Source organism: Phalacrocorax aristotelis, chromosome 7 (genome assembly GCF_949628215.1).
Source record: "Phalacrocorax aristotelis chromosome 7, bGulAri2.1, whole genome shotgun sequence".
Classification (NCBI taxonomy): Eukaryota; Metazoa; Chordata; class Aves; order Suliformes; family Phalacrocoracidae; genus Phalacrocorax; species Phalacrocorax aristotelis.
The window spans coordinates 2,259,902-2,284,894 of NC_134282.1; the positions used below are offsets into that span (position 1 = coordinate 2,259,902).

Consider the following 24,993-nt stretch of genomic DNA (forward strand, 5'->3'; position numbering starts at 1 on the left):
GGCAGCTCACGGAGCTGCCTGTGGGCGTATTAAAGCCCCAAACCCATCTGCTGTTAATGAACAGACTTTACAGCGTGTGAGGGTACCCCCAAGGGCTTGGGTGGCTTCAAGTGTCTCGGGGAGCTGCAGCATCTGAAGAGCTTCCCCACCACGAGATGTCCGCGAGGCCCTTCGGCTCCGCTCGCAGGGCACCGGGGCTCATTGTCCGCGGCATCCTGGGTGCAAGAAAGTGCCCGATGGTTCCAGAGGGTCCCTGCTCTGCAGCCGGCACGGCTGGGGCGGACGGTGAGCTTAAACACCAGCAAACCAGCTGTCTGAGAGCACCAGAGCCGAAACCGAGCTGTGCATAAACAGAGCCAGCTCCACAGCGACTGTTTGATTAAAGCTATTTTTGGAATCGAAACTCATGGGTGGGAAGGGAAGCAGAAAGCAGATAAATTAGCCATTAAAAAGCAGCGCGGCCGCATTGCTGAGCCCTATCGGCCATTTCAGGCGGTGAGTAACAGAGGAGGCGACAAATCCGTCTTTGTTCTGCTCCCTCGCTGCGCGTGATCGGGAGATAAGGCGTTAGCGAGGGTTCATTTTGCTGGCGAAACAAGGGAGTTATTCATTAACCCGCTTTGCTAAATAAAGCCCTGATAAGGGCAGCGCGCCTGGCGGGGGGCAAGCCCAGGTGCGGTGGGGCGGCCGCAGCTGTGGGACGCGGGCAGGCACGTCCTCGCCCTGTGCCAGGGCCACCGGGTCACCCGTGGCCGCACGTACCCGGGATGCCTCCGCGCTTTGGGGCACGGACCAACGTCTGGTTTAGCAGCCCCCCCCCCCCCCCCCCCCCCTTTTTTTTTGCACGATGAAAGCAGGGATGTCGAGTAATGGCCGGGATGCGTGGCTGCACGAAGGCGTTGCTTTCTTTTAGCAGTTGGAGATGCAGGATGAGTGTTACCAGTGGGAGAGGTAGATGAATATGGATTTTTCAGTTCGGCTGTCAAATCCAGAAGTGGGGGAAATTAGTGAAACCGAGCATTTTCCTCAGCAGGAAAAGAAATGCTCTTTTTTAATTACATAATGCTGGTTTAAAAAATGGTTTCCTAAAATGTAGGTCAGTTTCTAAACAACAAAGCTTGTTTCAAAACAAAGAGTCAAAATATTTTGTTTTGGTGACGTTGAAACAAAATGTCTCCCCATCTCCAAACCATTTCTTTTGACAGGCCAAAAGGAAACGTTTGAACACTTTCTAATTTTTTTCACAAATACCGCTAGTTCCTGCATTTCTCAGTGAACTTATCCATCCGAAAAATGTCAGTCAGCTCTAAAAATTACCATACATATAGAGCTACCTCTGTTACCACATTATGTCTCATGCAAGCGTGCCAAATATGAATTCCTCACGAAGGAGCTGGTTAGACTTCAAAGCTGACCGATAAAGCCTCAGACGGCATAAAGCCAATTAAAAGGGTCAAAATGTCAGTAAACTTTCCATTAACCCCCGCCAAGGTCCCACTCGGCAGGTCAACGCTATGAGCCAGGATTAGGTGGGGCTGAAGAGCACATTTGTGGAGGGTCAAACCATAGCTTGCACCCCCCACCCACGCACGCACGAGTTCAGATTAGTGCTTTAGCTCTTTGTTAAGGCAGCCTGGCTAAATCAGGGCTTCCTGGGAAATGCAGCATTTTATGGATCGTCTTGGGGACCCTGTTGCACTGCAGGTATCTAAGGAAGCTCTTTGCAGGCTTCTTGTAGGTAGGTTGTGTGGGGTCTAGTGATAAAATCATGCACACACATGAAAATCTGACAGTCCTTCAGAGCCAGGAGGTAGGTGTAGAAATGATGAGTCCGAAACATCGCTCTGCACCACCCCGAGGAAAAAGAGCAGCCCAGAAAGGCTGGTAGGCAGCTGCAATGCTTGGTGGGACTCTTCTTGTCTCGCTTGTCTTCAGAAAGCATCTTCTAGACGTCTTCTGGGGGTCGGATCAGCTCAGCTCCCTAATTAAACGTTAGACTGAGGCTGTTGCACGGATTTGATGTTTCTATTCCTGGGTGAGAGAAGTTCAGGCCTCGCTGGGGTGGGGGGGTTTTATGGTGTCAAACGATCCTCAGCACAGCACCTTGGCGAAGTCTTCCGAGGCCGCCGTCAGCACACAGCAGAGTTTCATTAGCTCACGCTGATTTAATTATAAATCCCCTTTTTGTCCCTAATCACTCCACTCAGGGATGGAAAGTCCGCAGAGCCAAAAACAGACCCGGTTAGTCAGCAGGTTTGTGAATATTTTGAGATATTGGAGGTCATAAGTCAGTTTGCCGGCGTTATCTTGATTATCCTATGGAAATCTTTACTCAGAAATAGTCTCCAAAAATGCAAGTTTAGCAAAACTTGGAGCTGAAATCATTGGAAAACACATTAAATGCACTCACCAAGCTAAATTCACAGGAGGGCAGTTACTGTGTAATAGGCAGATGCTTTTAACTACCCTTTACGTTCTGGTGCTCACTCACATCCAGAAGCAATAATATTGGTGAAAGGTTAGAATAAAAAATAATAACTTCCTAAAAACATAATGCAGAATTTTAGTTTTTATATTCAGGTCATTCAGCTGCACATGCACATTTTGGGTTTTGGTTGTTTTTTTTTTTTTTTTTTATAAACGAATCACACCTGAAAACAATCTGCAGGGGCTGCTGGTGTCCCAGGGCAGCTGGCAAGCGTGGCATACAGAGTGATATTTTTTGGGGGACCCATTTCTCAAGGGTATTTTCTCAGTCAGCCTTAGCGGTCAGGGACGCAGGAGGTGCCGGGGCTGGGAGCGCCGCTCTCTGTGCGATGTGACTCCGGGCTGTGAAAGGCACCAACAGGAGCCACCAGCAGCCCTTACCTGCCAGCACGCACGCACAAGTTGTGTGCCTTCGCCTCCATTCGCCGCGCTCCGTTACAGTGATTTATGTGCTGTCTTGTCATCTGGGGCGCTGGGGGACCGCGGGCGAAGGAAGAGCAATAAACAAATAAGAATCAGCAGAGGTAAAGCAGCGATGGGTCCGCAAATGCTACCCCCAAGCCGGCAGCAGCATTAAGGTCCCAAGGAAAGGGGTTAGGGGGTGCTCTCCAAGAGAAGGGCAAAATAGGGAGGCTTTGGCGAGGGGTTAGATCCCATGGAGGAGCGGTCCAGCACTGTGATCTTTGAAGGGCACAGGCAACACAACAGATTGGCTGTGGAGAAGGAGAAAGATATTGGAACAAGGTATTGGGAAATAGGAAAAGGAGAGCTGCTCCTGGGGAGGTATAGAGGGGAAGTCCTGGCAGATAGGCGGCGGGGGGAGCAAGGCTGGATTCGGTCTGCGATGCTGAACGTGGTGGGAGATTACATCTCCCCGCCCAGACAGGCAGGTGGAGCAGGTGTTGTGCGTCCCACAAAGCTGACGAGGCCAAAAAATAGTCTTCCTTTTTCCCCGTGTGCCCGTGCCTTTGGTTGCTGTTTTGACGCCTCAGGGCTCTTTGTGACGGTCAAAGTACAGCAGCATACCAGGCTGCAGGAGCGTTACATGCCACGGCGCGCGTGGAGGCAGATGGGCTCGGGAAAGGGCGTGGGGGTGGAAAGGACGTCAGAGATGCGCCACCGTCCTTACCCGCACAAAGGCTGACATCTGCACAGGTTGCCATGGTCATGGTCGCGGTAGCACCGGCAACCAGCAGCAGCGTGCCGGCCCCAGGGCCACGGCACCCACCCAGCAGCTGCAGCCCGAGGTCTGTGTGACCGAACATGGGCCTCCTCCTCGGCACTCAGCAGCCCTACGTGATTAAAGAAGAAGTGGGGCCCTTTTAGAGATTACTGGATGGTAAATTATTCCCTTCATTTGTTATTTGTGATGAATAATGAATTATTCTCATAACATTTACTATGCTGTTCATTTATTATACAGGACAGGGGGATGTTTAGAAGCTAATTATTGCTAGGAAAGCGCTACACTTGCAAAATACATGACTTTTGTATATTTTTTATATCAGTGCTTTAAGTGGGGGAAGGGCTGTTTGCCTGGTTTAGCACGATTGTGGCCCTCCAACACCCAGCCTTACCTCCCACCTGCGGCAGGACAGACCTCTCCCTCACCATCAGCAGCCGAGCTGCTCTGCCCCCTTTGCAGGAGGAGCCCCCGGAACAGCTCTGGAACACAAATTGTCCCTTCTCCTTCCATGCAGCAGTAAGGAGGAGCAGCGCTGGACTGGCTGGCGGGGCAGGGGTCCGCACCGCCCATCATCGTGGCCACTGTGCATCGCCCATCCCTCTTTCAAGGGGCTACCACTGCTGCCAAGGCCTCAGCAGCCGCGGCCGGGGAGAAATCCTGCGCTTGACTGCCAGGTCAGCGGTGAGAACGTCTGTCGCCTGGGAAATACCCGGAGCAGCGAGCGATGGCAGGGCTCAACGCATGCATGGCTGGAGAAGGTGGAGAGGGAAGTTGTGGGGGCCGGGAGGAGACGGCCTCCCGAGCATGGAGAGACTGGGGGGATTGTTTGTTATTCCTGTAAGTATTAGGAGACTAATATCCTTAAGAGTGGTCCACCAGCGGCTGTCAATTGTCAGTTCTAGTTGTCAAGACTAACCGGGCTGTGCTGCCGCTTGCCAACAGGTTCATCCTGGCCACTTATTGTTGATAAATAATTCATCAGTTAGTCTGAAAAAAATGTTTTTAAGGAGACTCGGCCCTCCTGCCCAGCTCTGCCCCCCTGGGTGCGTGGCGCCCCACGGGTGCCCCGCTCGCCCGCCACGGCCGGCTGTGTCCGTGTCCTGCCCACGCGCAAGAGACGTTGTCCTGCATTCCCCCGAGCGTCCTGCTACAAGAAGGCAAGCTGCGAGGAAGGTTGCTGTGTGCCCGAAGCTTTGTTGCTCCCAGCCTGAACGGGAGCATCGTGGACCCAGCCCAGGCTGCCTCTGCCTGGTGGGGCTCTCCTTTCTGAGTCTGGTGTGAAAGCGTGTGGGTCCAACCCACAGCTGGCGGCGTTACCGTTGATCTTGGTGGAGTAATATACGTTCACAGCATATGACCTCGTTCTGTGCTTTCTAATATCCTTCTTAGCTACATGATGTACCTAATATCAGTGTCCTCTTGTGGCCTCCAGTGATACCCTTGCATATCTCTGGATAACCGTTACCAGAGCTAAGCCAGAGAGAGGTTTATAAACCCATGGGGAGAGATAGTTCAGCGCCATGTTTCTGAATAATTGATTATCACACGCTTCAGTCTAAAAACGATCTTCAGTGATACCCTTTTGGCTGTGCCTCATCATCCCTTTTTGTTTTATTTTGATTCCCCTGCAGAAATCTCTCTCCACCAGCTGCCTTTGTAACCTGGTAAGAGCATTGTAAGCTGCCAGTAAATGATCTTTTATTTTATTTTTTATCCATGTAGTGGTAAATTATTGTGTCAGCACAGAGATGATGCAGGTGACTAACCTCATAAAATGTAGTAAATGATTAATAAAAATCTCAAATAACAATAGCTCCACGGGCAGATCATAACTCGCCACTCTTGAGCAGACCACATGCCTTTAGAGGACACCGGCTGATTGCTCTGTGGGGGAGACTTTTTTTAGCCATGAGTCAACAGAGAAATGCCAACCTAAGGACAGCTCGGGAGCATTGCTGAAGTACATCAGACGCGGTTTTTCAGCCATAGGGATCACCCGCTGCGCCGGGTGATTTCGGCATGAGCTGGGGTCGGGCAGGCAGGCGCAGTCCCACCGGGGCCGGGGCGCTGGCTTGCTGAGCACACGGCCACCGAGGAGCCCTTGCTTCAGCATCTGGGCATGGGGGGAGGCTCACGCATGTGGGTGATGGAGGGATGCTTTGCTAAACTGCAGCCGTGATCCCAGAGCCCCAGAACAACTGCTCCTGTAAATCCCAGAATTTTTCCATTTTTCTTTTTAAACAGGGAAACTTATTCTTGGGAAGGTGAAATTAGCCACTGCGGGTGGAAGGGCTGCTAGGCTGAAGCGTGCTCCCAGCAGATGTCAGAGGCGATGAGGCTTTGACGTGCAGTGACAAAAGCGGTCCCCTCTTCCTCAGGCGGCTGTGTGGGAGCAGGCGTCCCCCTTCTGAAACGCCTCGCCTGCGTCCTTGCCCGCACTTGCTCGCGGGATGCTGGCCCACCAGCCAGCAGGACTGGGAAAGGGGCGCCCAGGAGGAAGTTTTCTGTCCATACTGAGGTTTACAGGGCCTACAAAACTCAGTGCTTACACAGGCTGTACTTCAGCTGCATCCCCATCGGTTTGGCATTTACCTCCATAGACATAGTATTCTTGCAGCACACACACACAAAAAAATGCCTTTCTTGAAGCAACTGTTTATTCTCTGAAGGCACCATATGGGACAGAAACCTCAGAGAAAGGGAAACAAACTGTACTTTTCCATGAGACTCCAATTATTAATATTCCGGTATTGGCCAAGCACTTGTAGAGCTGTAATGAGAACATCCTCTTACGTGCTGTTTCCAGAATTTATGCACAACAAGCAATACATAAATATCAATTAATGAAGCAACTATAGAAAAATTAATTAAAACATGAGAGGATAGAAGCCTCTATTCAGCCCCCTAAAAAGGAAAGGCATGTTCAGAAACCCCTCCCGCCTGCTCGGAAGAAAGCTCTCAATTCCAGAGGAAGGAAACCATTAATTTTTTTTTTTTTTTTAATTGCACAATACTTTTAAATTCATTTCCATGAGCACCACAAACAGCAAATGGGGGAGGGAAAATCAAAGATTTCACAATTAAATTAGTACTTGGGAGCTGTCTCTTGCCTGTTGGTTACGATCCAAAGCCCCCTCCACGAAGTCCCTAAAGCCAGGGCTTTACTAATGGCACCTAAACCTATAAATCCACAGCTACAACCACTAATGCATTAATTAGCCTAAATTAAAATTAAAAACCGTAGAAGAAGGCAACTGAAGGTGAAACCCAGGCACACACGGAGAGGTTGCTTTTTTTGTTTTCGCCCGGCGTTTCAGCCACACTCTGGACACGGTTTGGTGGCAGGCGGTGGAGGTGGCCCTGGCTCCAGCACAACCACGGGAGCCTCTCCATCGGCCGCCCCGAGACATAGCTCACCCTGCTGGAAGGGAACGAGGAGCAAAGCAGGGAAATGGGCAAGGAGCGGCTCGTGGGCCGGCCAGGCAGAGGGGCCACAGCCCGTTCACAAGAACTTTCATTCACATGCGTGGGCAGGCTGGAAAACCTCCTGCGACCTGCTCTGCCCCCCACCAGGTGACACCTGCAACTGTATTTTCCTTTTTTGTGTGTGTCATGGTGATCATCCCTCTTGGTCCCCAAAGAGGCAGAAGCCATTCTGGTGCCACGGAGCCAGCAGCCAGAGGTGCTCCTTGCCTAGGCCAGGCCTAGGCCAGGCGCTAGGCTTGAGGCGCAGCGGTTGCAAACTACAAAACTCTCCGATCCTGCTTTCCCTCAGGCGTTTCCAGCCAAGAGCCGCGGATGCCCGTTCACTTTCAGCAGAGGAAAAGTGGATCGGTGTGACTGCCTTTTATAGTAAAATAACTGGAAAATAGGACAACCCGACAGTGTTTGTCCTGCTTTTCCAAGATGTGCGTGAGACCTGCAGCCACAGAGGGGATGAGCGCACTGACACTAGGATAAATAAAAGCCACAGGGTCCTCTGCACGGTTGCATAGATCTAAAGGAATAAAATATTAAATCGTGGGGGTTCGGGGTAGTCCAAGTGGCCAATTTAGTGGGAGGGCTCTCCGGCACCCCCTGAGCACCTCCTGAGCACCCCCTCACCTCCTGACCATTGCAGCAGTGGCTGCGGCGCCCTACAGAAAAGCAGGTTCAGGGGTACGTGGCCTTTCTGTTACATTACAAAAACAGCAGCGCCAACACTACACTCTTACCGCCTTTGAGGGACTGGAAGGGTTGGACCCGCATTACTAGCAACTGTAATGGTAATATTTTATTTCGCCAGCACCCAGTGCCAAGGTTCCCGAGGGTTTTTCTTCGGGCAGCACCCTATTGACTTTGCATGCAGCTGGAGGTTTGCCCAGCTCGGCGCCAAGCGTCGGTCTGAGCCAGCGCTTCAGGAATCGATCCACGCTGCTTTCATCCCAGGAGTTCAAGGTGCTTAGCAAATGATTGAACTTCATTTGACCTACAAAATACAGTATATTTTACAGCGTCTACCTCAAGACATTGGTGAACGGGCGCAGATTTGCTAAAAATCGCTGCGCCCGTGAGCCCGGGTGTCAGGAAAGAGCTGCCGAAGGCACCGACCTCCAGGCCATGCCTCGTCCCCTCCCTGCCCTGCCCAGGCAAAGGCCACCGCTGACTTCCTAACACTTTTCCTGCTCGGCTAGAAGCTGCTCTCTGGGGTTATTTTGCCTTCTGCATTTATTTATTTAACATCAAAAAATGCCATCCATTAACCACAATGGGTAAAAACGATAATATTTTGCATGTGCCTGGGGTTTCCTCCTCGAAGCTCTTTACAAACAGCACGAAATCAATTCTCACAGTGGGCTGGGCAGGTCAGTGCCTATATTAATGTATAGATATTCCCACAAATGGCTGAGGATGGCGTGCAGGATTTACACCGGTGCAACTGAGAAGTCAGTCAAGACCTGGGGAAGGCAGCGGCTGGGTCAGGACCGGAGCTCAGGATTACCAGAGTCCCCAGCTTAAACCCCGCTCTCGGCTTTCTGCAAAGTCCGGTTACAAGGATGTAACCTGGGATGAGGCGTCCCACCTAAATCTGCTGCCGGGTGAGCTCAGCCTGTGCCTTTATTATAGCCAGACTGTGTTGTTTTTCTCTTTTCCCTTCTTTCTGTCCCTTTTGGTAGTGCTTAGAGCTGTGCTAGTAGCAGCTGGTTCATCGATCCCCCGGCAGCTGGCAGGGAGCCGCTGTGCCTGGGGCCACTGCCGAGCATCCCCGCGGTGGTCGGCCGTGGCGAGCCCTGCCATGGCCCTGCCTCGACCAGGGACCCCGACGCCTTCGCTGCCTGCAGCCCTGCCTGGCATCAGCTCACGCGCCGGGATGAAGCAGGGCGTAGGGCCCGGTTCCTCATTTAACAGAACTTGTTAATTTTTCTCTTTTATAACCCGCAGCGTTATCAGCAGCAAATTGCCGGTCTCAATAACTTGTTAGCAAATAAAATGAAAGACAATGCCGCTGACATCTGTATGAAGCCGTGTCTGAGTGGCTCCGGCTCCTGTTTATTGGGCTTTTAGTATTCATTAAGGCCGGTAAACGGTATGTGTTTAAAATGCTGATCTACGCCGCGCGTGTTGAACTCTCAATCCGCATTAGCTGAGCCAGCGGCTTGTACCAACCCTGCCGCCTAACTAACTTGATTTATCATAGTTTCCTAAGCTCTGTTTATGAGGCTGTTTTGTTTGTAATGACTTAATATTTTTTTCACATGGGAGAATTTATCAACATCTGTGCATCACATTGCGCCGGGCGTCCGGGTGGCCTTGATCGTACTTGTTATGCTGGCGTAGATCCGGGGCGGAGGGTCGCTCTGCCGGGGGTCCTGTGACTGCTTTCCAAATGACAGCTAATTTAAAAGGTGGTGCTTCTTCTGGTCGTTAGTCTCGATGGAAGGGAAAACACATCATTTCCTCTCCTGTCCTTTCTCCGTCTGGTTGAGGAAAAGGAGTGCAGGCAGCCAGGAGGGCAGTCGGGCTGGGGAACTCCCCGCCACGGGCTGCCAGCCAGGTCGAGCGGCAGATTAAAAGGTGGATTGGGCATCGGTGCTGATAAAAAATGATCTTTGTGCATGTCACCAGGCACTGAGCACGCAGGGTACTCTTCTGACATTGACCCTGTCCTCTCCAGCCAGCTCAGCCCTGACCAGATAAGGTGCTCTGTGCTGGTCTGGCTCCTCTTATCTCGTGAGGCTGCGGCCCCGTCACGTCAAGGATTCCTTAGCGTGTGTACCTGCAACTTGTTCACCTGGTGCCCTCAAAACCTGGCTCACCGTCTCCTGAAAGCACGACCTCAGAGACACTTTGTTCTGGGCATGTTGCTATTATGCAAAGACTGGGCACCTTGTAGTGGTTTAATGATATAATTAAGCTCCTTCCAGTGGCTTTGGGATCCCCTCTGGCCTCCCTCTTGCAAACCGAGGCAGCTCCCTCTATAAGGGAATTCCCTTACAGAGAAAACATCTCTATGTGTTTGTGGCTTTGGGGTTTTTTTAAAGTCGGGGTGGGGGGGGGGGGAAGCTAAATATTAAAACATCAGGAACTTTCCCTGATACGGGATTACATCCAGCTTTACCAGAAATATGTGTGGTTTCCTACTTATCTGCCTCCGAGGGTGGAAGATGGACATCAGTGTCTCCAGAGAGGCTGGGGTGGAAACATCAGATAACGTAGTTGTGAAATGCTTTGGGCTTAGGGCGCGCAGGCTCTTCTGGGCCTCACTGATGGCACCGGGAGCTTATTGCTGCGGCAGAGATGAACCCGAACCACTGGACTCCCCACGACACCTGCCTTCAAAAGCCTTTAAGGTGGTGGCACCTTTTCGGGCCTGGGCGCTGCCCAGCTCCTGGGCTGGTTTAACTCAGAGGCGGGAGAGCACCTTCCCTCTGAGCTGCGACCTTGTTCCTTGGCAAATGCGTCTCCGTCCCCATGCGAGAGGGAGTTTCCACCGCTCTCAGCTAGGCTCACGGCTATTTTGCAATAGTAGTATGTGAGAACGAAGGCTCCAAGTTCCTGGAATAAATGTAGGGGTTTTTTTTGCATGATTGGAGTACTTCTGTGGAGGAGTTGCTCCTCCCTGCACTGTCTCTAGCTCTGCATGCCTTGAAAGCTGCCTTTGAAAAGTCCGCATCTACGTCATGCCACCACCCTGCAGGATCCAGATTTTGATCCTCAACCTAATGCCGTTGTCATCATTGTTTTTATTACTGTCATCTGTTATTTTCAGTCTGTTTATTACTCTCATCTGTTTCCATGTGCACTTGGGGAACTCCAGGGCCTTCGGTTCTTAAGAAGATCAGGGAGTGGCCCATTGTAATGAAGCGCCTTGTTATAAGGTCACACCTTAGAAAAAACGAAGGGTGGCACGTGCACAGGACCAGAGAAAGCCTTGACATATTCCTTTTAAAGGTGACAACAACAATATTTAATATGAGCGATAGAGCAAAAAGTTTGGACCAGACGGCGAAGGTTTCCCTGTTCTCAGGCAGATTAATAGCTCTGTTTTTTAGTCTGTTCTCAGTAATTCAGGCTAAATGAGATATGGAGCATGGATACACAGGTACCTGTTTCACCATTCGGAAAATTCCCAGTTACTGGGAAATTTTCTTTGGTTGGACAACAGACAAAAGAAAAAATCAAGGAAGACAACATTCTTGTGACTTGGAAAAAAGAAATACTCGATGTTGCTATTCAGAAGCTGACTGACGCATGTGAGGAAGCCACCTCTGGGCTGCGCAAGGCATCAGTGGGGGGAACAGGGGACCGAGGTGCGGCTCATGTGATTTCAGATCCCTTCCTGCATCAGGTCGGTGTTACAGCAATGGTAGCAGTAGTCCACTTGTAAACACACTTTACTAGGTCACACGGTGCATTTGTTTCCAATTTACTTATTCCTGGAATTTGGCGTATAACTTCTCATCCACAGCATCTGTGGAAAGTTTTATTAGAAGGGGAAAAGCAGTGAATAAGAGTCACCAGTCCTGGATTCGATTCCTGGCTCAGCCGCTAACTCGGGCCATCGTTATCCAAACAGCCACTTCGTTGTCTGGCGTCGTGCATAAAGACTTGCTGTCGTGCATGGCCGGGGCAATAGTACAGGACTTTGGGGGAACATCTCTCTGTCTCTCCATTTACCCGCATATAAAATAGCTCTAAGAACACTTCTCTCCCAAGGTTGAGCTGACATTTATGGTCTGCTTGGAAATCTTGGAGGAGAAGTGCTATTAAAGCACAGAGAATGATTATTAACTGATGGAAAGGTATTTTAATGAAATACTCTGGCAAGCTTCCCTTTACTGTACGGTGCCAGTGTTAAATAGGCTGCTTGAAGAGCTGCATATCTTCGCTTTCTGAGTGATTGGCTGAGAAATAATCAGAGCTGCTTCCCCCGGCGTGTTTGTTGCTAGGTTGTTCTTGTTTCTTGCCATCTCTCCTTCGTCTCCTCCCCAATAAATTCAGCGTCAGCTCAAAAGCTGAAGGAATCCACAGTTGTAACACGTAATCCTCGCTCGGGTTGGGAAGCGTTTCTCTGGGTGGTCCGAATGACACGTACTGCCTTTACGTAACCAGCCCCCAAACCTCAGCCAGCTCTGTCTCCCAAACGCTCTCACAGGTCCCAACGACTCCGTGGCATCTGTGCTGTGGCTTAGCCCATGCAGGACAAACGGCGAGGGGGCGCAAAGGCAATCAGAAGATGTGCAGAGATGTGATTTTTTTTGATCAGGATATGTTTCTTGGGAAGCGTGGGTGGCACTGGTGGCACAAAGCTGAGCTGGGCTCTGAGGCTGTCACCTTAGTGTGGGGTGATCCCTCACCTGCCTGGCCCCTGGGCATGGTCCTTCTTTGTGAGGCTTGACTCGTGTGAAATCGTTTTTTGGCCATGGAAGGCACGAAGAAGCAGCAGTTGCTCGTGAAGGTGGACGAGCAGACTCTCAGCAAGCGGTCGGGCTCTCCCCAGCCCTTGGAGCAGCTGCACTTGAGATGGGAAACTGCTGCAAGTCCTCCCAGTGGGCACGTTACCAGATACCATTTCCTTGTGAATGACCTTTTTTGCTGGAATTGGACCTAAATGTGCTCTGCTGAGAGGACAGTTCCCCTGAGCTGTCCCCATCCAGAGGCAATGCATCCTGACAGCTAATGACGGCTGTGGACTGAGAAGGCCCCCGTGCAACCCACCCAAATATCCCTGTATCACAGTCATGCCCTCAGCCTCGGCAGGAGTAGCAGCTGTTTTTCTTCAGACAGTCTTTCCCCAGGTCTGCGGAAAGAGGTGATTTTGGAGAAATCTCCCAATTCCTCATCCTGAGAGCTTCGGGTTAGCCATAAACTCTGGATACAGGTTGGCGTCTTCTTTGCTCACACTAGCCCTGCTGGGTGCCATGGAGAAGCGAGAACCAGGACTGTGTTTTGTGGCCGTCTCTAGCTGTTATCACATCTCCCGGCATGGGCAATAGGTTGGTAAGTCCACCTGTGTTCATTGAGCCCCTGCCAGTGTGCAGTATGAATGGAAAACCAAAACAAACCCAAAAACCCCTGCAAGCAGAGATCGTTGTAGAAAGATTGACTTCTGCAACCCAGTGCTACCTTCGAGGAACGCAGTGAAAGCCAGCCAAAGACACCATCTGTTTGTGGCGGAACGTGTAAATTTATATCTATTTCTGAATTCTTGAGTTATGAAACTGGAAATGTCTCAGCTGTAGTGTGCATAGTACATGAACCAGCATGGAGATCCACTCTGTGTTTGATCCCAGGACACGTGGAGCGCCTACTCATAGTGAAACTAAATGAGGCAAGACCGTAGCAGCCAGCAGGAACCATTGCAAAACTTCTGTGTCTCCTGGGGCCTTTGCAAAGCTCTTTCAGAGGACTCACCAGGGCTCGCCATGGAACAGTAACAACTGCTTGACGAGCCAGTTTCCCACATTATGTATCAGGCATTTCCAGTGCCTTTTCCCCCCAAATCAGCTGGCTTTCTGATCATGAATCACTCAGATTTGCATCAGCCAGAAGCCTTACTGTACGGTCCTCATTTTCGGTTCTTCTGCTCTCTTTCAGTGCTTTACCTCACACCTCTTCTTCTCTCAGTGCCCGTTCCTCACACTGAGAAGGTGACGTTTTCGCCTCCAACCTCCTTAAAATATTTTGGAGGGATGCTCGTGTCTCTAGGCAGACAGGTCATCCGCCATCAAAGGCCAGCATTGTGGATGGCACAGTGGGTTAGAAGCTTTGCAGAGTGTTCTGGGCAGCCCAGAGGTGGGTCCCACCTCCTGGAACCCCCCGCTTTGGAGACCAGCACTTCGGCTTAACGTACGTGCTTCGTCTAGTGACTCCCAGCCTCTGGTATTAGTGTATATCAGCCTATTGTCCACTGCATCTATTTAAAGTGGTCATTCTTCAGGACAAGACTTACTTTTATGAGTGTTTCTAGCCCAGAAGGGCCCAAATCCTTGTTGAATTTTCAGCGTGGTCCTATACAACAAACAGTGATAAAGGCGGGAAAGAAAGGGAACAGCCACTGGAGTGTGGAGCATTTCCATGAAATAATTCTGTAATACAGAAACGCTGAACACCGCTGGCCCAGAGTGATTATGATGGTTTTTTGCAAGCGTGAACATCCTTAGACTTTGGCGGTCAAGGTGACCATTTTCTCACCCATGTTCTAGCCTATTAGTCAGGCTGCGTATGAGAGCGCGCCGTCTTTCTGATATAACTACCCTGCTCATTTGTCTCACAAATACATTTCACCCCTCCTTGATTAAAGTTGCATAGAGCCTTCAGCTGTGTCAGTGGTGCAATTTGCATTTTACTTGGCTTACAAGCCTTGGGGCTTTGTCTTATGTTATATAGGATATGCTATACAACAATTAGCCTGGAACCAAGACAACAGGCGTTTGCATTGTAATGAGCTGTTTTCTTCTTGCACAGCCTGACTTGCATTGACAGGATTGTATTCCAGTCGTCTTCCAGTCACTTAGTGTGATTCTTGCATGTATTTTTCAAAAGGTTTTGGCCAGCCACACTGCTTTGAGCTGGTATGAATATGGCTGCTGGGGCTATTGGCTACCACTCTTCAAGCCGGCAGCGCTGACTGTGAATAATGGGGAACAGGTGAAGAATCAGCTGGGTCCTTTAATTATTGTTCTATGATTGCCTAACGTTAGGCTTTTGAACTGTTGTGATTTTTTTTGTTGTTGTTAAAACCAGATTATTTTATAGTTTTGCGCCATTAGCTGGATGCCATGAAATACTTTCAGCACCCTTAGAGTATTCTTGCTGTCTTCTGATTTCACAGGGTTTGAGCTCTTTCCTATTTATTAATGCTGCCCCTTGGATGATTCCAGCTCTCCTCCTCGGTGATTGCCTCTGATCATGTTATGCTTTCCTTTAATCTTCCTATGAAATTTCCTTAGATTCAGGATCCAGAATGAATTTGAGTATTACTGACCAAAATAATGTGCCAAATCTTAAAAGAGCCGTTACCACGTGGCATATATCCTTGCAGCTCATTACAGCAGAATCACTTTGAAACACAGTCTTGTCCCCTTCCCTGTAATGGGAAGAAATGATCTAGTCTTGATTATCCTATTGTTCCCTCTTTCGGTGTAGGATTAACATCAATCAGCTGGACAGCATGATTGATTTTCTAATTAATAAGGCATTTGTATCAGCTTGCATAACCACACAAAGCTTAATGGGTTCCCTACTGTATCTGAAAACTGATTTCGTGTGTGTGAAATTACTCCTGCACTTGGAAGCTTTTTAACTAGTGGTGAGGCATCCCTTCGTAGATCTTAGTAGATAGCCCTTAGGTAAAGCATCCTTCACGTACAGCTCTCCTGTGTATTAACTGCTCTAAAGCATGTTTCACCAACCACCACAACCAGATTTAAAAGCTTATTTTGAAAGATGACTTTTGTCCCAAGCCTGAAAAAAATTAAGAGGTGTGGGAAGAGAATTAATGCCCTTCAAGGCGAGCTCAAAACACGGTGGTTGGCACAACATTGCCCAGCAGGAACCCCAGGCTGGCGTGTAGGTTAGGGTCATCCTGGGGCTGCTCTAGCTTTCGCCTCACTGCCCTTCGGTCAGCCTTGTGCTGCTTGGTTTGGTTTATGCTAAAAAAAGTCCTGGGCTACCGAAATGACCCAAACAGCTTTACCCTGAGCTCTGGGAGCCTCTGCGTGCTCCTCCATGGGCTGCGTGCCAACCTGGATGTTGGTGGCTACCATACCCTTGAAGAAATGCTAGAGCATCGACAAGTCCTAGAGCCCTATCAGCTCTCTGAAGGGTCAGAGATAGCGGCTGGAGAAGAGAAAGGCCAATTAATACCCTTAGCTCTGCCCCGTGCCAAAAAAACCCCTGACTCTAGCTGCTGCAGACGTGAGACCGGAGGGCCATGGTGTGATGAGGCAGTGATGAGGAACTGGGGCATGTCCTTGGTGAATAAGTAAGCAGAAAAGCAGGAGGAGAGCTGCCCCACTTTGAGCTCCTGTTCTGGGTTACGGCAGCTAATCGCTGCGACAGCATAAATGATTTACACGCATGTGGCTGGCCCAGGGTGTGAGGAGCCTCCACCTCCCCCTGCGTTTGAAGGGCTGTTTGCAGCCAGAGGCACGGCCGCATCCGCAGCAACGGACCTGGAGCACGCTGCGCACTGGATTCAATGTCCCTGGGTAGATGGTGATGAACCCAAGCTAAAGCTGAGCAGAGAGGGTGTCCTGCGGGACCCGCCTGCAAGAAAAATACTGGCTCAAGAAATTCAGGTCTGATGCACCAGTTTCTTGCACAACTGACCTTCCCGCACTGCCGGTCTCGGGGGAGCAAAGCTGAAATCAATGAGAAGAGCTGGCATCTCCTTCGGTTCGACTTTGATCTGGCTGCGCTGAGAAAACAGTTTAATTCCCATTTCGCATCGTCATGCCTTTCAGCAGAAAGACAGAGACTGCGGGCTCTATTCCTGTTATGAATTGCCCTTTGGCCCACGGTCCCCAGGAGCAAAAAGATGAAACAAAGACTAAATCTTGCAGGCAAACCAAACAAAACGAGGTCAAACATGTTCCATGATTTTAATCTACCTTGTAAATTAAATGCAGTGCGGATGGGAGCATGGTGCAGCTTCTTCACAGTCTTCTGCCCTGGCTTACACGTCTCCAGCCCCCTTGCACTAAATTACATAAATCTGACGGCGAAAGCTATACATCAGCACAGATTTTGGCCCTTAGCCCTTACATACTGTCTAGAGAACGAACAAGCTTCACAGCATTAAAATAAATAGACTTACATGCAAGCCCGAGATGATTTAAATCAGCGCTCTGGTGCGCGAAGCAGCGGCCACCCACGTTGTAGTTACCGCGTCTGGGACAGACAGGCTGCGGGGGGGACGGTGGGGCTTGCACCGCTCGCAGCTGCAGGCAGAATGTGAACTGAAAGCTTCGGGGGAAAGAAGGCTCTGGGAACGGCCCGCTATGCAAGCGCTGCAGGCTGCTCCAGACCACGAAGTGCCGCACACAGGGCTGGGGGGGTTCCTGGCCGGGTCAAGCTGATGCACTTTATTCTTTGAATGATATGGTGGAAATGGTGATGTTGGTTTAAAAGGGTGCTTCTAGTAAAATGAGAACACCACAATTTGGCTTGAAGCTGAGCTAATCAAGTCATTTACTGCACGTGACATGATGGCATCTCCTTCTCTGTTGAGATATAATGAGATACAGTTAGAGGTTGGCATCACATTGGCCCCGGTATTTCAGGCCTGTTTAGGTTTCTGGAGGACAGAACAGTTTGCTGCTAAGGAAAACCCCAGTTTGCATCTGCACCAGCAGCTCCACACCTCAGAGCAGCAGCCGAAGATGCAAATTTTGTATAGCAACATCCCAATCCACCTGATGCAAGATAAAAACTTACGGGATTTCCCTACCTAGGCTGATTGAAAAATAAAAAAAAGAAAATTAATAAAACCGGTGGCCAGAGAACTCAGACGGTAACGATGCAGGGCAGGGTGAGTTCACAGAGCAATCCCTCAGGGTAGTGCCAGTCAGCCAGGCCGTGGGGCCTCCGTGGGGATGCTGTTGGCCAGCTGAGGCTGTGCAACCACTTTAAACTTCCAGGGATGAGTTTTAAACTGAAATATTTCATCCCTTCATGATGAGATGAAAAACACACCCTTACGATGACTCAGCTGGCGTGTAGTAAGGGAGGAGAGGGTGAAGCGCGTGAGCTTTTGGCTTGTACCTCCATCGTGAGAGACTGGCACAAGCCAAGGGCTCGGGGACCTTTCCTGCCCTGGTGCTCCAGCAGAGCAGGGGGAGCTCTGGGGGCTGGAAGTGCCCCGTTTGGCTGTCGGACCGGGTGCCTCCCCATCAGCGCAGTGAGTGTTGCTGGGTGCCGGACCTCCCGCCCTCCTTCGGATGCTAAAGGAAGATTTGCAGCTCTTGAATTAACCTCAGAGGTTTTCCCTGGTGCTGCTCAGCTTTCAGGCTCTGCTGCAGGCAGGTGGCTGCAGGCACATGCAACCCCGACACACGGCTCTGCCGCAAGAAGGGCAAAACCCCATCGCCCCGGCAGGCTCCTGCTTCCTCGGCTTCCTCTTTGCCTCTCAGCCTCCTGACAGATACCTACCGATTTTTATATCACATATCGCATGATGCACATTTCTATCCTGGAGCTGCTCAGATCGTTGCAGTGATTGTTGATTGAAACAACATGGGATGTTGGAGCACCAAGTGCTAACAGCTCCTCTCGCAAGTTAACTTGATTCTCATTTAGATTTTATATTTGTCCTGTGTTTTATCCTTTTGGGGAATTTGTCAGCCCTAATTAATCTTGGATCGTGTCATATTTTGTGCAACCGCCTTATTGATTGTTCTAAATGTGCAATCGTTTATTGTTTCGCTCACTCCATTGGCTGAATGGCATTTTGGGTTTTGAGACCAACTCATCCTCTGTTCACCGTTTTGAAATCGGTGGATTTCTTCCATGAAGTCACACATTCATTATATCTTGTTAATAAAACAGGTTAAAGGCATCTTTCATTAATTTTTTTTTTTTGCATTTGGTTTCCCCAGAATAGAAAAGGAGACAAAATATTAACCAGGCTTTCCTAAGCAAGACCATCTGTATTTTCCAGTCTTTTTGGCTGAGCGGTGAGAATTGGCAGTCAGCAAGCCCCTGCTGCAAACCCAGCCCGGCCAGCCGGCCGGGGGATGGCACGGGGATGCTCCTGCCGTGCCGTGCCGTGCCGGTGAGACGTCCCGCTCCGTGTGTTTGAAGCGGGACGGGACCATCCCCTGGTAGCAGAGCCCGTTCTGGTCAGTTCAGGAGACCTCAGGGAAGAGCTGATGGAGAGCAGATGCCTCTGGTCCTCCCCAGAGAGGCAGAAAGGTAGAGTTATGTCATTTGGACATCCAGGTTGTCCATGCGTCGCATATACCCAGTCTCTGAATTTCAGATATTTCACCTGTAAGTAAAACACTCTTTACTTCACTGAGCAATTGCACCATAATGGGTTTATTTCATTTTTTTCCTAAGTATGTTTTCTCTGTAGTCACTTGAGCTACGTTCCCTGGCTGATGGCAGCTCCACGGTGGCATCCCCGGTGCCGGTGGCGCTGCAGTGCTTTGCAGAGTGAGGTAACAGTCTATGATACCTAACTGAAGGCTGACAACAGATGAGAACAGAGAGATGTTTTCCTCTTACTACCTGCAAAAAAAAATCTCGCTTCTTATCTATAAATACACTCATCAAATTTCCACCTGCCCTCTCCAGTGTATGACACAGCCCATGCTGTATTCCAGCTTCTGCCAGTGAAGATGTAGGCAATTTTATGCTTCTTCATCATCTGCCCAGAATAAAACCCTCCTGGGCTCAGGCAGGCTGTGGCCAGGAGCAGCCCCGCGCTGCCACAGATGTCGGTGACGTTACAGAGAGCTCTGACCCCAGTAACCACCCCCTTCCCAATTCTCCCTTGTCTTTAGGGAAGCCGTTGGCTGGGAGATGAAATTTGCCCGTGGTATTTCTGACAGCGAATGGTTTGGGAGAGCCATCGCGCCTTGTGTTGTGGCAGGACGGTCACACATCGAGACCCGATCCGAAGTCCATTAAAGCCAGCGGGGTTACTCCCATTGAGCTCCGCAGGCTGCGGGGTCAGGTGGCTTTTTGATCTGGAGCAAGCCTTTCCCCAGGGGTGGGGTATTAGTTTTGAAATGTCTCCTTCTGTCTTTCAAAAAAAGCCCTCCTGTTCCAAAAGGTGAGATTATTTAACTCGTTGCATGTGTCAGCCTTTAAAACCACCTGCATCTGGTTTTTTTTTAACGTGCAAACTGTCTCTACGGAAACCACAGACTATCCAGGGTTAGGCAAAGCCCATCTCCCCGCCGCAGAGCACTGCGTTCCCATCACTACTGGAAGAGTGAAGAGCAGAAGTGTCCGAGCAGCTGCTTTCTTAAAATCTCTGACTAAACCAGAGACCAAGTCAAATACTTTTACTTTCTTGCGGGAATCAAAAAAAGAGAAATAAATATCCAAAAACATTTTGCTAAAGGTGATCTTAAAGCAAAATATTGAGATATTTTAAAAATTATTTTTACTAATTCATTTTAACGGAATGCCAGTAGATTTAGTCTCGGTGGACCTGTCGCTGCAGCAGCTGAGAAGGGGGAGCAGAGGCACCCCCAGCCCCACTCACCCTCTCCTGTGTGCTCTGGTGCTCCCCAGAACAAGCGCGATGATTAAGCTAAAGGAACGGTTTGCAGGTGGCATGAGATAATTTGGAAAGCGCTTGGGAACTTGGAGAGGGTCACGCTGAACAAGGTGATTGAGCGGAGGACTTCAGGGCGTTTACTTGGCTTTTCGACACATCGGCCTCCAAATGAGTGCTATTATTTTTAACATTATTCACTGGGCACAGAATCTGCTTGAAAGCTGGTAAGGTTTCAACCGCCCTGCAAAGGAGCTGAATATTTTCGGGTGTGAAGCACACCGAGGGCTGGGGATGCACGCGTTGGTCGGACCCTGCCGAGGGGGTTAACCAGTACACAGCACGATGCACAATGCACGCTGCATGCTGCACTGCATCCTCCGGCACAGCAAGGCCAGTAACTGTTCCTGTGCTTGCAGGAGGATGCAGTGAGACCCAGGCTCTTGTGTTCTCTTCGGTCATACAGGCGGGCGGCTCAGCCGGCCGTGCGTGGCAGTACCCGGCTGTCCGGGGGAAGAGACGGGCAAAGAGAAGGGCTGAGGGATAAATGCCTCCCGGCTCCTTCTCTCTTGGATCGCCTCCTCCTCTCACCCCTGAAATATTTCCAAGGAAGGTTTATCTCTCCTTAATCACAGAACATTGTGCGGTGTCTCCAATATTAAAATCTCTCCTGATTTTCTAGGGGTATTCTGTTAATTAGTAGGTTTCTCCTCCCAACCAGGCTGTAAATGGAAAGAGTACATACTAAACCGATTGCCCTACTTATGTAGCTACTCAGAGGAATGCTAAGATGGATTAACATGCATAGCAGAAGGCTTATGACCCTGGGAGACAGAAGAACCTGAAATAACCTTAATATCCTGTCAACTTGCATTACTGAACCTCACTGAACAAGAAGAGCCTATTTAGTAGGCTGTCTTGGAGGAAAAATTCAGATCTTTTATCTAGCTTATTCCTCCCTCTTTTCAAATGGAAGTGTTGTTTTTATCTCTCCTGGCTTTATTTTCACGAGCTGCATCACCCACCCCCCCCCGCACCTCCCCAGCCTAAACAACAGTCCCCGTGCACGGACTGGCTCAGATCCCGAGAGGTGCCTTTGTCGGGCTGTTGCGCGGTTGAAAACCATCTGTACCCGGGCGGGCTGGGCAGAGGGAGCTGAGCCGACGCCGCACGCTGCTGCGGTGCCGCGTCGTGCCCACTCGTGACGTTACAGACGTCACCCCGCCGCTCCGGCGAGCTCCGCGCCGAGGCACCACGCTGCCCGGGCAGTGCAGAAGGAAGGCGAGATGCCTTTAAAGGTTATAAATCCTCCCTTTTAAATATTTTATTCTCCTCCACGACTTGCCGCTGTGGATTGTAGAGCTGCCCCGACTGGAGCCCTGTCAAAGCCGTAAGCAGCCATCGTACCCACACCAGTGCCTGCTCCTTATGGTCGCAAACGCGGTTTGAAATCAAGACAAGATTTCACCCAAACCCCAGCTATTTTGCTGCTCCCAGTCTTCCCAAACTGGGTGTCTGGTTCTCCTACATGCTTGAACCTGATGGAGAGCTTGGTTGTCATCTGTTGTGGTTTAGCCACATCATCAGACCTCTCTTTTCAATGCGTAGCACAGCTCAGCCCTCTGAGGCCCTACCGTCACGTACATAAATAGTAAGAGTTAAAATGAAAGCGGTGAAGCCCATCCCCATAGACCTTTGTGGTACATTTAACACAACCCTGCTCCGTTTTGGCCCCGTGAAGTTCACCGGAGGCCGTGAAGCTCAACGCACCCCTGGGTGCTGAAGTGACAACAGCCGCTGGCGTTCAGTCCCCTGATCCCCCGCATACTGGGGACAGCCCAGCCCCAGCCAGCGGGTCTCCAGTCCCAGGACCATCACAGACAGGGCTGCAGCACTGGAGGGGTACACTTTAATGGGAGAGGCAGCAGTGCTCCCACGGCAGGCAGCATCTCCGTCATCGTTAATTATTCCTCCTTCCCTCACCTTTCCACTTGGGGTTTAGCTCAGGCCTGCTAAAACAGGAGTTATTTCTTTAATGAAAAAAAAAAAGGTCAGAAATGCATCCCACAATTAAAGAGTTCAGTCTAATTAGGACTGAGAACCACCGCAATTGCCTTACGTGTCTGCTCCTGAGATTCCCTTTCGGTGTTAAATACGTATGGAGCACCTTACCTGATTAATGACAGTTCACAGGGAGCAAAACTTACCCTGAAGAGGGAGAAACATGAGGGCATGTGCCGCTGCCCCCCAGGAAGGTCTGCTCCCCCTGCTGCAAGCCAGCCCTGCCGCGCGGGGCGTTCGAGGGAACTGGAAGCAGAAAGCAGCCCCACGGCTGGGGGCGATTTCCCATGTCTATGGGGGGGGGAAATGTGCTGAGCCTAGAAATAGGTCAGAGATGAAGCAACGCATTCTCCAGTCACCCTGCTTTCCTTGCTTAAATAAAGGAAACGCTAGAAGCTGCATTTCTATTCAAAACGAAGGCCTTTGGGCTTGAAAGCCCTAGTAGCAAATGCGTAATGAGGGAAAGCAACAAATACAAGTATTTCTCCTGTATGAAGGAAATTAGAGAATATAGTGAGGAGGCTACGTACGTTTTTCAAAAGCAACAATCCAACGCTGCACCTGCCGAAGGGAATAATTCTGTTTGTACTAAGGATAAGAGTTTTACTCCCATTTAAGAGGATAAGACCGTGCCTACCCAGCCATTGCTGGCTGCCTGTGGGTGCAGAGACTGCTGCTCGGGGCTGCCCACCCGGCCCGTGCAGGACCTGGTGCCCGGGGGGGCTCGGGGGCTGCCCCTCTGCGGTCAGGGTCCGACCTCCCCTTCCCACCACGTCCTTTCCCAATGGAAAAACCATACTCAGGTGTGCTGCGTACACGTAACGCCGCTGCACGGGACGTGGTATATATTTTTAAAGAGAGGTATTTGGAGCCGCAGGGTGTGTATTTTCCATGTCATGGCCTTAAAAGCAAAGCGTGAGGGAGGGGCGAGGAGGCTGAGGGATCCAGGACAAGTGCTCCGGCACTTGCTCCACAGCAGCAGCCCGAGGGGAGCGTGTGGGAAGAGGCAGGAGAAAGACTGCAGCCTAATTTAAAGGTCAGCCAGGCTCTCTCGGCCCTGCGCCCTCCCCGGCTGATGAAGTGGCCTTCTTTACATCATGACCTGTCAAAAATATAAATGCAATATATCAGCCTGGATGTGGCAATTACAGCCAGAGAGAGAAAAACATCGCTCAGACGCCGCCAGACGCCGGGGAGCGCCTGGCTGCAGCGCTTGAGTCATCCTTGTACTTTTCAGTGCACATATTTTATTCCAGTCCAGTTGTCAGCTAGTTTTCCTGTTTGTTTTGTCTGACACGGGCAGGATGGGGCTATGGCGTTGCCAAGCGTATTTCCATGGTCTGGCAGGCTGGCCTGGCGTTGGGGGGTGAGCAGCGGCACAGCTCGCACCATCCTGGGTTAAGAGCTGGGTCTTACGTTGATGCTTGAGGTTCCAGAAAACTGCCGCAGCAGAGAGAAATAATAATAGAAAAATCATAATGAATGAGGAAGCTGCAGAGTCTAAAGGATGAGACGACAAATTGCTAGTGAAACTGTCCAGAAGACAGAGGCAGATGGAGAAAGATGGAAAAACTTCTCTTGACTTTGGTTGGTTGGAAGAGAGGTGGAGAGCCCAGCTATTGATTCACTAACCTTTTCTCCAAAACCTCTCATAAGTTTCATACCAGCCCTTTCTGCTCCGATTTCCTTCAAAGACCCCAGTAGCGCTACAGGAAAAACCCTCTGTGAAAATTCACATTGATGTCATTATTGTCCAGGCAATTCTTTCTTCCACTTGCAGTTCAAACCAGCAAACCCTTCACTCCGGACCCTTCCCATAATGGGGCACGTAAAGTCCACTCGTGGTCTGGAAAATCTGGGAACGGCAAAGAGCCCCTTATATGATTTTTTTTTTCCCTCCTTTTTTTTTTGAGACAGTTTTTTTGGCAAGAAGAAAGGGGTGTGCACACCCGCACGTGGAAACACTGGCGCTGCTGGGAAATAAAGGCAAAGGGAGGAAGCGCAAGGCTGAGGTGGTGGAGAAGCACCAGAGACAGCCCCATCCTGGCAACTCACTAACTGAAATAGCATTTGCTCTCAAGTTCCCATGTTTTCACAGTGCCCCTTATGAAAAAATCTGCACATTACGGTGCTATAAATCCTTATTATCTACCTCTTCACAACCAGAAGCTTCCCATTACCCAAAAGAAGGGCGAATCCCGTGAGACACATTAATGGCATTGAAAACTCCTTCTGTTATCTTAAACCTTGATTAATCAACCTTATTTGGTACATGATAGCGGGATAATTGAAGCTGTCCCTGTATTAAAAAAAAAAAACCAACAGTAAGTACTTTAGCATCTGCAGCTCCATTTCCTTATTACATAGATATTGATGCTTCCTGGAAAACGTTGTGAAACCCTCTGTTTAGGGACGATTCCACTGATCTATATTTTCGGGGCATGTTAGTAGGGGGTTCCTGTTTGTAGCCTCTCTAGCAGGAGAGCAGGATCGCTGCTTCTCGCACGCCCATCTGTTCCTGCTGCTCATTCACAACCCGGAGCTGCAG

At 50.2% G+C, this 24,993-nt stretch overlaps 1 long non-coding RNA gene across 3 annotated transcripts; it reads left to right on the forward strand.

The window, feature by feature from the left end:
• The first annotated feature begins 252 nt into the window (after positions 1-252).
• On the forward strand, positions 253-5,485 carry LOC142059614 (uncharacterized). 3 transcript variants are annotated; one of them, XR_012661444.1, is made up of 2 exons: positions 253-495; positions 3,996-5,485. It is a non-coding gene; the product is annotated as an uncharacterized LOC142059614 (long non-coding RNA). The 3 variants fall into 3 exon arrangements; XR_012661445.1 differs by having other exon boundaries at positions 4,188-5,485; XR_012661446.1 differs by lacking the exon at positions 253-495 and adding an exon at positions 1,712-3,011 and having other exon boundaries at positions 4,188-5,485.
• The last annotated feature ends 19,508 nt before the right edge of the window (positions 5,486-24,993 follow it).